The 10,000-nt window shown below is 43.3% G+C and overlaps 6 non-coding genes across 6 annotated transcripts; all 6 read left to right on the forward strand.

Annotated features, from left to right (window-relative positions):
* Positions 1-6,571: 6,571 nt before the first annotated feature.
* Positions 6,572-6,690, forward strand: LOC127141865 (5S ribosomal RNA). The gene has a single exon (XR_007812372.1). It is a non-coding gene; the product is annotated as a 5S ribosomal RNA (ribosomal RNA).
* Positions 6,691-7,185: 495 nt separating this feature from the next.
* LOC127141871 (5S ribosomal RNA) lies at positions 7,186-7,304 on the forward strand. The gene has a single exon (XR_007812378.1). It is a non-coding gene; the product is annotated as a 5S ribosomal RNA (ribosomal RNA).
* A 495-nt stretch (positions 7,305-7,799) lies between these two features.
* LOC127141872 (5S ribosomal RNA) lies at positions 7,800-7,918 on the forward strand. The gene has a single exon (XR_007812379.1). It is a non-coding gene; the product is annotated as a 5S ribosomal RNA (ribosomal RNA).
* Positions 7,919-8,413: 495 nt separating this feature from the next.
* LOC127141873 (5S ribosomal RNA) lies at positions 8,414-8,532 on the forward strand. The gene has a single exon (XR_007812380.1). It is a non-coding gene; the product is annotated as a 5S ribosomal RNA (ribosomal RNA).
* Positions 8,533-9,027: 495 nt separating this feature from the next.
* Positions 9,028-9,146, forward strand: LOC127141874 (5S ribosomal RNA). The gene has a single exon (XR_007812381.1). It is a non-coding gene; the product is annotated as a 5S ribosomal RNA (ribosomal RNA).
* A 497-nt stretch (positions 9,147-9,643) lies between these two features.
* Positions 9,644-9,762, forward strand: LOC127141866 (5S ribosomal RNA). The gene has a single exon (XR_007812373.1). It is a non-coding gene; the product is annotated as a 5S ribosomal RNA (ribosomal RNA).
* The last annotated feature ends 238 nt before the right edge of the window (positions 9,763-10,000 follow it).

The raw sequence follows: 10,000 nt of genomic DNA on the forward strand, positions 1-10,000 counted from the left end.
GTCCCCATCTTTCCTGCCTATCTTACAGCAGCAGAATGCCGGCTTCCTCTGTAGTTGAGACAGGGCACGCCAAAACTACTTTTATTTTGCAGCCTGTATTTCACGCTCTGTTTTGCACTTCTGTTTTATGTCACGTCGCTTTCGGCAGTCGGGTATTAGGCGCTGGAAAGTCACCCTCTGTAAAGTCTGCACTGCTGCCGAATGAATGAGCGCAGTCTGGGTTTTGGGCACAATGACCCAATACGTCGTCCACAAGGACGTGTGGCTCACCGATGTACGTTTTGAGCAATTTCGGACGAAAATGGACTTGGAACAGAGCCAAATGTTTGATCAGGCCATACGGAAAATTCTTGTTGGGTGGAGTAGTTATTTCTTAGTTTTGCTGTTGACTGTTAGAGAAAATCCCCATTATTGTTGATTGCTATGTGAAATAACAGATCTGCCAGTGTTATTTTTGGCACGTATAAAGGGTCTGTCTTCAGCAGCCGCTGTGGCTTACGGCCACACCACCCTGAACACGCCTACAGGTGAAGCAGTGCAGTGTGGGAGCTTGTGAAAATAGCTTGTGAGGTTTTTTGGTTTTTTTGTTTTAATAGAACTATATCTGGCTTTTTGCTTTTTTTTTCTTTTTTTACTGAGAGTGTCATCCCCAGACAGCGGCTGCTGTTTGGGGAATTTCCCCTTTAAGTTTCGTTTTTACGGCATGACGATGGAGAAGAGACCGGAGAGAGAGACGAGACATGTGGACGGCGGAGACAAAGGAGGAAGAATCTATGAGAGACAGCTGACTTTATTAGCAGAGATCGATGGGGAGGACAATATAACAATGATGGAGCTGCTGAGAAAAGTAAAAGAAGAGTGTGGTGAAGTAATCGGCTGTAGATTCAAGTCACTGAAGTCTTATGAATTAACAATGAAGGACGCACGAGGAAAAGAAAAGCTGATGGATGGACTTAAGATTAAAGACAGCCGGATAATGGGAAAGGAGCTAGGAAACGACGAGTTGGTCGTTTCTTTTATTAATTTGCCGACGTATATTGAAGACGAGGAGATTTTGGAGAAACTGAAAGAGTGGGGAGTGAAGGCGATCTCCCCGATTAAGCGGCGGATGTGGCCGGGAACATCAATTGCCGATGGGACAAGATTTATGAAAGTGAAATTCACTGAGACTGTTAAATCACTGCCGTACTCAACAAAGTTTGAGACAGTTGGGGGTTCTGAGCATTTTAGGGTCATTCATGATCGGCAAATAAAAGTGTGCCGACTCTGCATCCGACCGGGGCATGTAGTGAGAGACTGCCCGACGTTTAAATGTTTCAAATGTGGGAACCAAGGACACTATGCCCGAGAATGTGTGGTGACGGAGAGATGCCAGGATTGCAGAGAGAAAGTGACTCTGTGTATATGTGGGGCATCGGCTGCTTTCAGAGGAGAGATTCCCTACTCTGACATCTCGTCTAGCAGAGGGGACCTGGTGGAGGAGGTGGAAGATCCGACGGGGGAGAGGGAGGAGGAGTTGGCGGAGGCGGCGGATGAGCTGACGGAAGAGAGGGAGGAGGTGGAGATCGGTGGCGGGCGAATCTGGTCGCTGGAAGCGGAGGAGTTGGACAGCAGTCTCGAAGATGCTGGCTCGAGGATAACTGCGGTCAGCGAGGACGCAGGAGATGAGAGAGATCGATTAGGTGAGAAAACTGGAGGAGGAGGGGCGTGTGTTGTAGACGAGAGAGACGGCCATGTGCGCTCTTCTCAGCTGAGCGCAGGCAGTACGGAGACGGACGTGAATCTGAGAAGTAGCGGAGAAGAGATGGATATCAGTGAGGACATGATAAGGCAATTGAAAAGGAAGAAGAAAGGGAAAGAGAAGATGAACGTGAAAAAATGAAAGGTATGAATGAAGCTCTGCAGTTATTTCTTTTTTTGTTGTTTCTTTGCATTATGAGCGCTCCAATTAAAATCTCTTCATTTAACTGTAACGGACTTAGAGACATTCGGAAAGCAGAGCAGGTTTTTGCTGGGCTAGACTCAGACATTTTATGTTTACAAGAAACTCATTGGAGCGATGAGCTTATGGACAGAATGAAGGTGATGTGGAGGGGGGATCTCTTTGTGAATCATGGGGGGCAGAGGGAATGTGGAGTGGCAATTTTGACCAAAGAAGGAATTGTGGACAATGTTAAACAAATATTTAAGGATACTAAGGGCAGATTATTAGTTATTGAATTTGAACTGCAAAGTCTTCTGTTTCGTTTGGTAAATGTCTATGCACCTAATATTGAAACAGAGAGAAAAACGTTTTTTGGGAAAATGAAGGGTTTAGTTAAAGGAAACTGTATTTTAGTTGGTGATTTTAATGTATGGTGTACGAGGCTTGATGCATGTAATGTTGCAATATTCAAGAACGATGCATCGAGAACAGTACTTAATAACATCCTGCTGACTGATGATTTGGTTGACGTATGGGAGAGAGGATAATCCATATAAAAGAAATTTTCCAGAAGGCAAATGGTGTTGGGCAGCTTGAAACAAAGTAGGATTGATTTATGTTTAGTTAAAAGAAATGTTGTAAGTTTGGTAGGAAGGATAAGTTATAAGTTTATAGGTTAAGTGATCATGCCGCCGTGTCCTTTCTCTTGGGTGAAAAAAGGGGTGGGAAGGGAGGAGGATTGTGGTGTTTAAATGCTTCTCTGTTGGAGGAGCCGAAATATAAAAAATGTATTACCGATTGTATAAAGTTTGAAAAAGGAAGTCCGCTGTACGAGGGGAACATCTGTGACTGGTGGGAAATGGTTTAAAACTAAATTAAAGAAAATAAGTATCAGATATGCTAAGAGGAGGAGTTTTAGGAAGAAACAAAAGGAGAAAGAGATGACTGATAACTTAGAGAGAGAGGAAGAGAGATTAGAGAGAGATCCAAATTTAGATAGGTCTAAACTGTTGCAACTGCAAAGCGAATTGGAAAATTTGGAAAAAGAAAAATGCATGGGAGCAATTATAAGGAGCAAGGCTAAGTATGTGGTGGAGGGGGAGAAATCTACAAAGTTTTTTCTAAACCTGGAGAAAAAGAAAACAAAGGGGAAATTTTATTGCTGAATTGGAAAATGAAAAAGGTGAGAAAATAAGTGACCTGGTGGGTATTCTTGAGGAGGTTCAAAAGTTTTATATGAAGTTATTTGATAAAGAAAGTATTAATGAAGAATGTGTAGATAGATTGTTGAGTGCTGTGGATGTTCAACTGTCTGATGATGATAAACAGATCTGTGACGCTGACATTACAGTAGAAGAAATAAAAGTGGCGATTGATCAAGCAAAAAAAATACAAAAGCCCAGGATCAGACGGGTTAACAAATGAATTCTATAAAACCTTTGCGGATTATTTTGGTGCCAATATTGCGCGAAACTATATGGGCATATGGAGGAAAGGAAGGTGGTGCCAGAGTCCATAACGAAAGGCATAATCACAATTTTATATAAGAACAAGGGAAATGCACACAAACTGGAGAACTACAGACCACTAAGTTTATTAAATGGTGATTATAAAATATTGGCTAAAGTCTTTGCCAACAGAATTAAGAGGGTGGTAGGAAGTATTATCTCAAATACACAAGGATACAGGCATACCGGAGAGAGACATAACAGATACTATTTGTTCTGTTAGGGATGTGGTGGGGCATATGAATAAAGAAGATGAGGGGGGAGTTCTTTTAGTTGTGGATTTAAATAAAGCCTTTGACAGAGTGAACATGACTACTTATGGCAAACAATGTATAAATTTGGGTTTTCGGTGAAAGACTGGTGTCATGGTTAAAACTGCTCTATGATAATGCAAAAGTTGCGTCAAAGTGAATGGGGTGCTTACAGAAGTATTTGCTTTGAGGAGATCTATAAGACAGGGGTGCCCTTCTGTCTGCTATACTGTATAGTATTTCCGCGGAGCCGTTTGCGCCTTTGTTAAGAAAGATACAAGAATAAGCAGTGTCGATATTCCCTTTTGGTAAAAAAAGTTTAATATATCAGTATGCGGATGATACAAGTATTACTGTAAAAGATTCTGGAGAGTGTGAATTATGTGTTGGAAGATTTAAGACTGTATGAGAAGGCATCGGGAGCTAAGATTAATGTAGAAAAGTCGGAAATAATGTTCTTTGGTAAAGTAAATAAAGAGAAGGTTGGGGTGCCGTTTAAAGTTAGGGAGGATTTTATAAAGATTTTAGGAATAAATATAGGAACTAAGGAAAAGGAAGCCAGGGATGAGACCTGGACAGGTGTTTTGAATAAGATCAAAAAATACATTAAATTACTGGAAGCTAAGACAGCTAAAATTGAAGGGCAAGGTGATAGTGGTAAATACTTTGTTATTGTCAAAAATAAATTATGTTTTAGGTGTTTTAGATTTGCCGGATTGGGTTTTTAAAGATTTGAATAACATGATAAGCAACTTTATATGGGGAGGGAAAAATGTAAGAATTGCTATGAAAACACTGATTGGTAAGGTGAAGAGCGGTGGGCTAAATCTACTAGATATAAAAGCAAAAAAAAGTGCAATAAGAATCAAAATGGTACAGAAATTCTTGTATGGGGAAATAGAGTATGGTTGGAAAGTGTTTTTTAAGCAGTTTTTATTTGATAGTGGAGGATGCGGGCAGGCGGGGATCTTTATGTGTTTAACAAAGGGATGTGTGGATAAATTGCCATTGTTTTATAAGGAGGTGTTTGGAGATTGGGCGGGGTTCTTACAGAAAAAAGTGGTGTATGATTGTAAGGATATGAATCAAGTTATTCAGCAGCCTATATTTCTCAATCCCAAAGTAATCGACAAGGGGACCATGTTGCAAAATGAAAAGTTTGTTCTGGCTGGGATAAGACAGTTTAAAGACATTGCATATGAGTATGTACCGGGCTTATTACCAGCGAGAGCCATATATGATTGTATAATGGAGTGGGATGAGGATGTTAAAAGGGCTGCTGTGGACAATATGTATGATAAAATCAAAAGAAGCATGCCTGTTAACTGGATGAAAATCATTGACAAGCAAACAGTTAGGCTAGAAAGGTGCAACATGCCTGAGTTCTTTGTCAATTGTGGCGGGATGAGGAAGAATTTTAATGGTATAAAGCTGAAGGTGATTTATGAGGCAATGTTGGAGAAGGAATTTAAAACACCTGCGGCGGAGGAAATGTGGAGGATATATATGTCGGACATGGATGTTAAAAAAATATGGGTAAATTTAAATGTGAGATATAATAGTCCAGAATGTGAAGATCTGGATTTTAAAATCAGACACAATAGAATATATACTAATGTGGTCCTGCATCAAGTGAATAAGGAGGTAAAGAGGGAGTGTGATGTTTGTGGTTTGGAACCTGAAAATTTGTTGCACTTGTTTTTAAAATGTATAGAGGTGAGAGAATTTCACAAAAAATTAGAGGTATGGGTGAGAAAGAATTGGAAGATGGGGATTTTGGATGGGAGGGATTGGAGGTGCATCTTTTTGTTTGGGCTGGAAAAAAAGAAGAGTGGTTTTAAAACAAATCTAGTTAACATAATGTTAAGTTTAGCGAGATATGCAATTTGGTGTCGAAGGAATTATGCACATTTTGAAAAAAAGAAACTGGATGTATGGAAGCTGTTTGTAGTACATGTTAGGAGATATGTGCTTATGATGGCTAATTATTTGGATGAGGATATATTTAAAGAGTGGTTTATAGATGAAAGTATGGTGATTGGGAAGGATGATACTGGAAAGTTGGTGATGTCTTTTTAGGATTCTTTTTGGTTGTATATGTTGCTTTTTATTGTTTTTATGTTCTGACTTTGTGTTTTTTGTCTTTGTTATTATTTGTGGATTTAGTTGTTGTATATACACCTGCGTATATGTCTTGTGTACTTATTTTTTGGGGTTATTGGGAAGTGTATGTTGATTTGAGCAAAGTGTGTGTATATGTGTATATGTGATAAACTTTTGATAATAAAAAAAAAAAAAAAAAAAAAAAAAAAAAAAAAGCACGCCCGATCTCGTCTGATCTCGGAAGCTAAGCAGGGTCGGGCCTGGTTAGTACTTGGATGGGAGACCGCCTGGGAATACCAGGTGCCGTAAGCTTTTTGTCCCCATCTTTTCCTGCCTATCTTACAGCAGCAGAATGCCGCTTCCTCTGTAGTTGAGACAGGGCACGCCAAAACTACTTTTATTTTGCAGCCTGTATTTCACGCTCTGTTTTGCACTTCTGCAATCGGGTATTAGGCGCTGGAAAGTCACCTCTGTAAAGTCTGCATTGCTGCCGAATGAATGAGCGCAGTCCGGGTTTTGGGCACAATGACCCAATACGTCGTCCACAAGTACGTGTGGCTCACCGATGTACGTTTTGAGCAATTTCGGACGAAAATGGACTTGGAACAGAGCCAAATGTTTGATCAGGCCATACGGAAAATTCTTGTTGGGTGGAGTAGTTATTTCTTAGTTTTGCTGTTGACTGTTAGAGAAAATCCCCATTATTGTTGATTGCTATGTGAAATAACAGATCTGCCAGTGTTATTTTGGCACGTATAAAGGGTCTGTCTTCAGCAGCCGCTGTGGCTTACGGCCACACCACCCTGAGCGCGCCCGATCTCGTCTGATCTCGGAAGCTAAGCAGGGTCGGGCCTGGTTAGTACTTGGATGGGAGACCGCCTGGGAATACCAGGTGCCGTAAGCTTTTTGTCCCCATCTTTTCCTGCCTATCTTACAGCAGCAGAATGCCGCTTCCTCTGTAGTTGAGACAGGGCACGCCCAAACTACTTTTATTTTGCAGCCTGTATTTCACGCTCTGTTTTGCACTTCTGTTTTATGTCACGTCGCTTTCGGCAATCGGGTATTAGGCGCTGGAAAGTCACCTCTGTAAAGTCTGCACTGCTGCCGAATGAATGAGCGCAGTCTGGGTTTTGGGCACAATGACCCAATACGTCGTCCACAAGGACGTGTGGCTCACCGATGTACGTTTTGAGCAATTTCGGACGAAAATGGACTTGGAACAGAGCCAAATGTTTGATCAGGCCATACGGAAAATTCTTGTTGGGTGGAGTAGTTATTTCTTAGTTTTGCTGTTGACTGTTAGAGAAAATCCCCATTATTGTTGATTGCTATGTGAAATAACAGATCTGCCAGTGTTATTTTGGCACGTATAAAGGGTCTGTCTTCAGCAGCCGCTGTGGCTTACGGCCACACCACCCTGAGCGCGCCCGATCTCGTCTGATCTCGGAAGCTAAGCAGGGTCGGGCCTGGTTAGTACTTGGATGGGAGACCGCCTGGGAATACCAGGTGCCGTAAGCTTTTTGTCCCCATCTTTTCCTGCCTATCTTACAGCAGCAGAATGCCGCTTCCTCTGTAGTTGAGACAGGGCACGCCAAAACTACTTTTATTTTGCAGCCTGTATTTCACGCTCTGTTTTGCACTTCTGTTTTATGTCACGTCGCTTTCGGCAATCGGGTATTAGGCGCTGGAAAGTCACCTCTGTAAAGTCTGCACTGCTGCCGAATGAATGAGCGCAGTCTGGGTTTTGGGCACAATGACCCAATACGTCGTCCACAAGGACGTGTGGCTCACCGATGTACGTTTTGAGCAATTTCGGACGAAAATGGACTTGGAACAGAGCCAAATGTTTGATCAGGCCATACGGAAAATTCTTGTTGGGTGGAGTAGTTATTTCTTAGTTTTGCTGTTGACTGTTAGAGAAAATCCCCATTATTGTTGATTGCTATGTGAAATAACAGATCTGCCAGTGTTATTTTGGCACGTATAAAGGGTCTGTCTTCAGCAGCCGCTGTGGCTTACGGCCACACCACCCTGAGCGCGCCCGATCTCGTCTGATCTCGGAAGCTAAGCAGGGTCGGGCCTGGTTAGTACTTGGATGGGAGACCGCCTGGGAATACCAGGTGCCGTAAGCTTTTTGTCCCCATCTTTTCCTGCCTATCTTACAGCAGCAGAATGCCGCTTCCTCTGTAGTTGAGACAGGGCACGCCCAAACTACTTTTATTTTGCAGCCTGTATTTCACGCTCTGTTTTGCACTTCTGTTTTATGTCACGTCGCTTTCGGCAATCGGGTATTAGGCGCTGGAAAGTCACCTCTGTAAAGTCTGCACTGCTGCCGAATGAATGAGCGCAGTCTGGGTTTTGGGCACAATGACCCAATACGTCGTCCACAAGGACGTGTGGCTCACCGATGTACGTTTTGAGCAATTTCGGACGAAAATGGACTTGGAACAGAGCCAAATGTTTGATCAGGCCATACGGAAAATTCTTGTTGGGTGGAGTAGTTATTTCTTAGTTTTGCTGTTGACTGTTAGAGAAAATCCCCATTATTGTTGATTGCTATGTGAAATAACAGATCTGCCAGTGTTATTTTGGCACGTATAAAGGGTCTGTCTTCAGCAGCCGCTGTGGCTTACGGCCACACCACCCTGAGCGCGCCCGATCTCGTCTGATCTCGGAAGCTAAGCAGGGTCGGGCCTGGTTAGTACTTGGATGGGAGACCGCCTGGGAATACCAGGTGCCGTAAGCTTTTTGTCCCCATCTTTTCCTGCCTATCTTACAGCAGCAGAATGCCGCTTCCTCTGTAGTTGAGACAGGGCACGCCAAAACTACTTTTATTTTGCAGCCTGTATTTCACGCTCTGTTTTGCACTTCTGTTTTATGTCACGTCGCTTTCGGCAATCGGGTATTAGGCGCTGGAAAGTCACCTCTGTAAAGTCTGCACTGCTGCCGAATGAATGAGCGCAGTCTGGGTTTTGGGCACAATGACCCAATACGTCGTCCACAAGGACGTGTGGCTCACCGATGTACGTTTTGAGCAATTTCGGACGAAAATGGACTTGGAACAGAGCCAAATGTTTGATCAGGCCATACGGAAAATTCTTGTTGGGTGGAGTAGTTATTTCTTAGTTTTGCTGTTGACTGTTAGAGAAAATCCCCATTATTGTTGATTGCTATGTGAAATAACAGATCTGCCAGTGTTATTTTGGCACGTATAAAGGGTCTGTCTTCAGCAGCCGCTGTGGCTTACGGCCACACCACCCTGAGCGCGCCCGATCTCGTCTGATCTCGGAAGCTAAGCAGGGTCGGGCCTGGTTAGTACTTGGATGGGAGACCGCCTGGGAATACCAGGTGCCGTAAGCTTTTTGTCCCCATCTTTTCCTGCCTATCTTACAGCAGCAGAATGCCGCTTCCTCTGTAGTTGAGACAGGGCACGCCCAAAACTACTTTTATTTTGCAGCCTGTATTTCACGCTCTGTTTTGCACTTCTGTTTTATGTCACGTCGCTTTCGGCAATCGGGTATTAGGCGCTGGAAAGTCACCTCTGTAAAGTCTGCACTGCTGCCGAATGAATGAGCGCAGTCTGGGTTTTGGGCACAATGACCCAATACGTCGTCCACCAAGGACGTGTGGCTCACCGATGTACGTTTTGAGCAATTTCGGACGAAAATGGACTTGGAACAGAGCCAAATGTTTGATCAGGCCATACGGAAAATTCTTGTTGGGTGGAGTAGTTATTTCTTAGTTTTGCTGTTGACTGTTAGAGAAAATCCCCATTATTGTTGATTGCTATGTGAAATAACAGATCTGCCAGTGTTATTTTGGCACGTATAAAGGGTCTGTCTTCAGCAGCCGCTGTGGCTTACGGCCACACCACCCTGAGCGCGCCCGATCTCGTCTGATCTCGGAAGCTAAGCAGGGTCGGGCCTGGTTAGTACTTGGATGGGAGACCGCCTGGGAATACCAGGTGCCGTAAGCTTTTTGTCCCCATCTTTTCCTGCCTATCTTACAGCAGCAGAATGCCGCTTCCTCTGTAGTTGAGACAGGGCACGCCCAAAACTACTTTTATTTTGCAGCCTGTATTTCACGCTCTGTTTTGCACTTCTGTTTTATGTCACGTCGCTTTCGGCAATCGGGTATTAGGCGCTGGAAAGTCACCTCTGTAAAGTCTGCACTGCTGCCGAATGAATGAGCGCAGTCTGGGTTTTGGGCACAAT

This window comes from Lates calcarifer, unplaced genomic scaffold (genome assembly GCF_001640805.2).
Source record: "Lates calcarifer isolate ASB-BC8 unplaced genomic scaffold, TLL_Latcal_v3 _unitig_5764_quiver_2703, whole genome shotgun sequence".
Taxonomy (NCBI): Eukaryota; Metazoa; Chordata; class Actinopteri; family Centropomidae; genus Lates; species Lates calcarifer.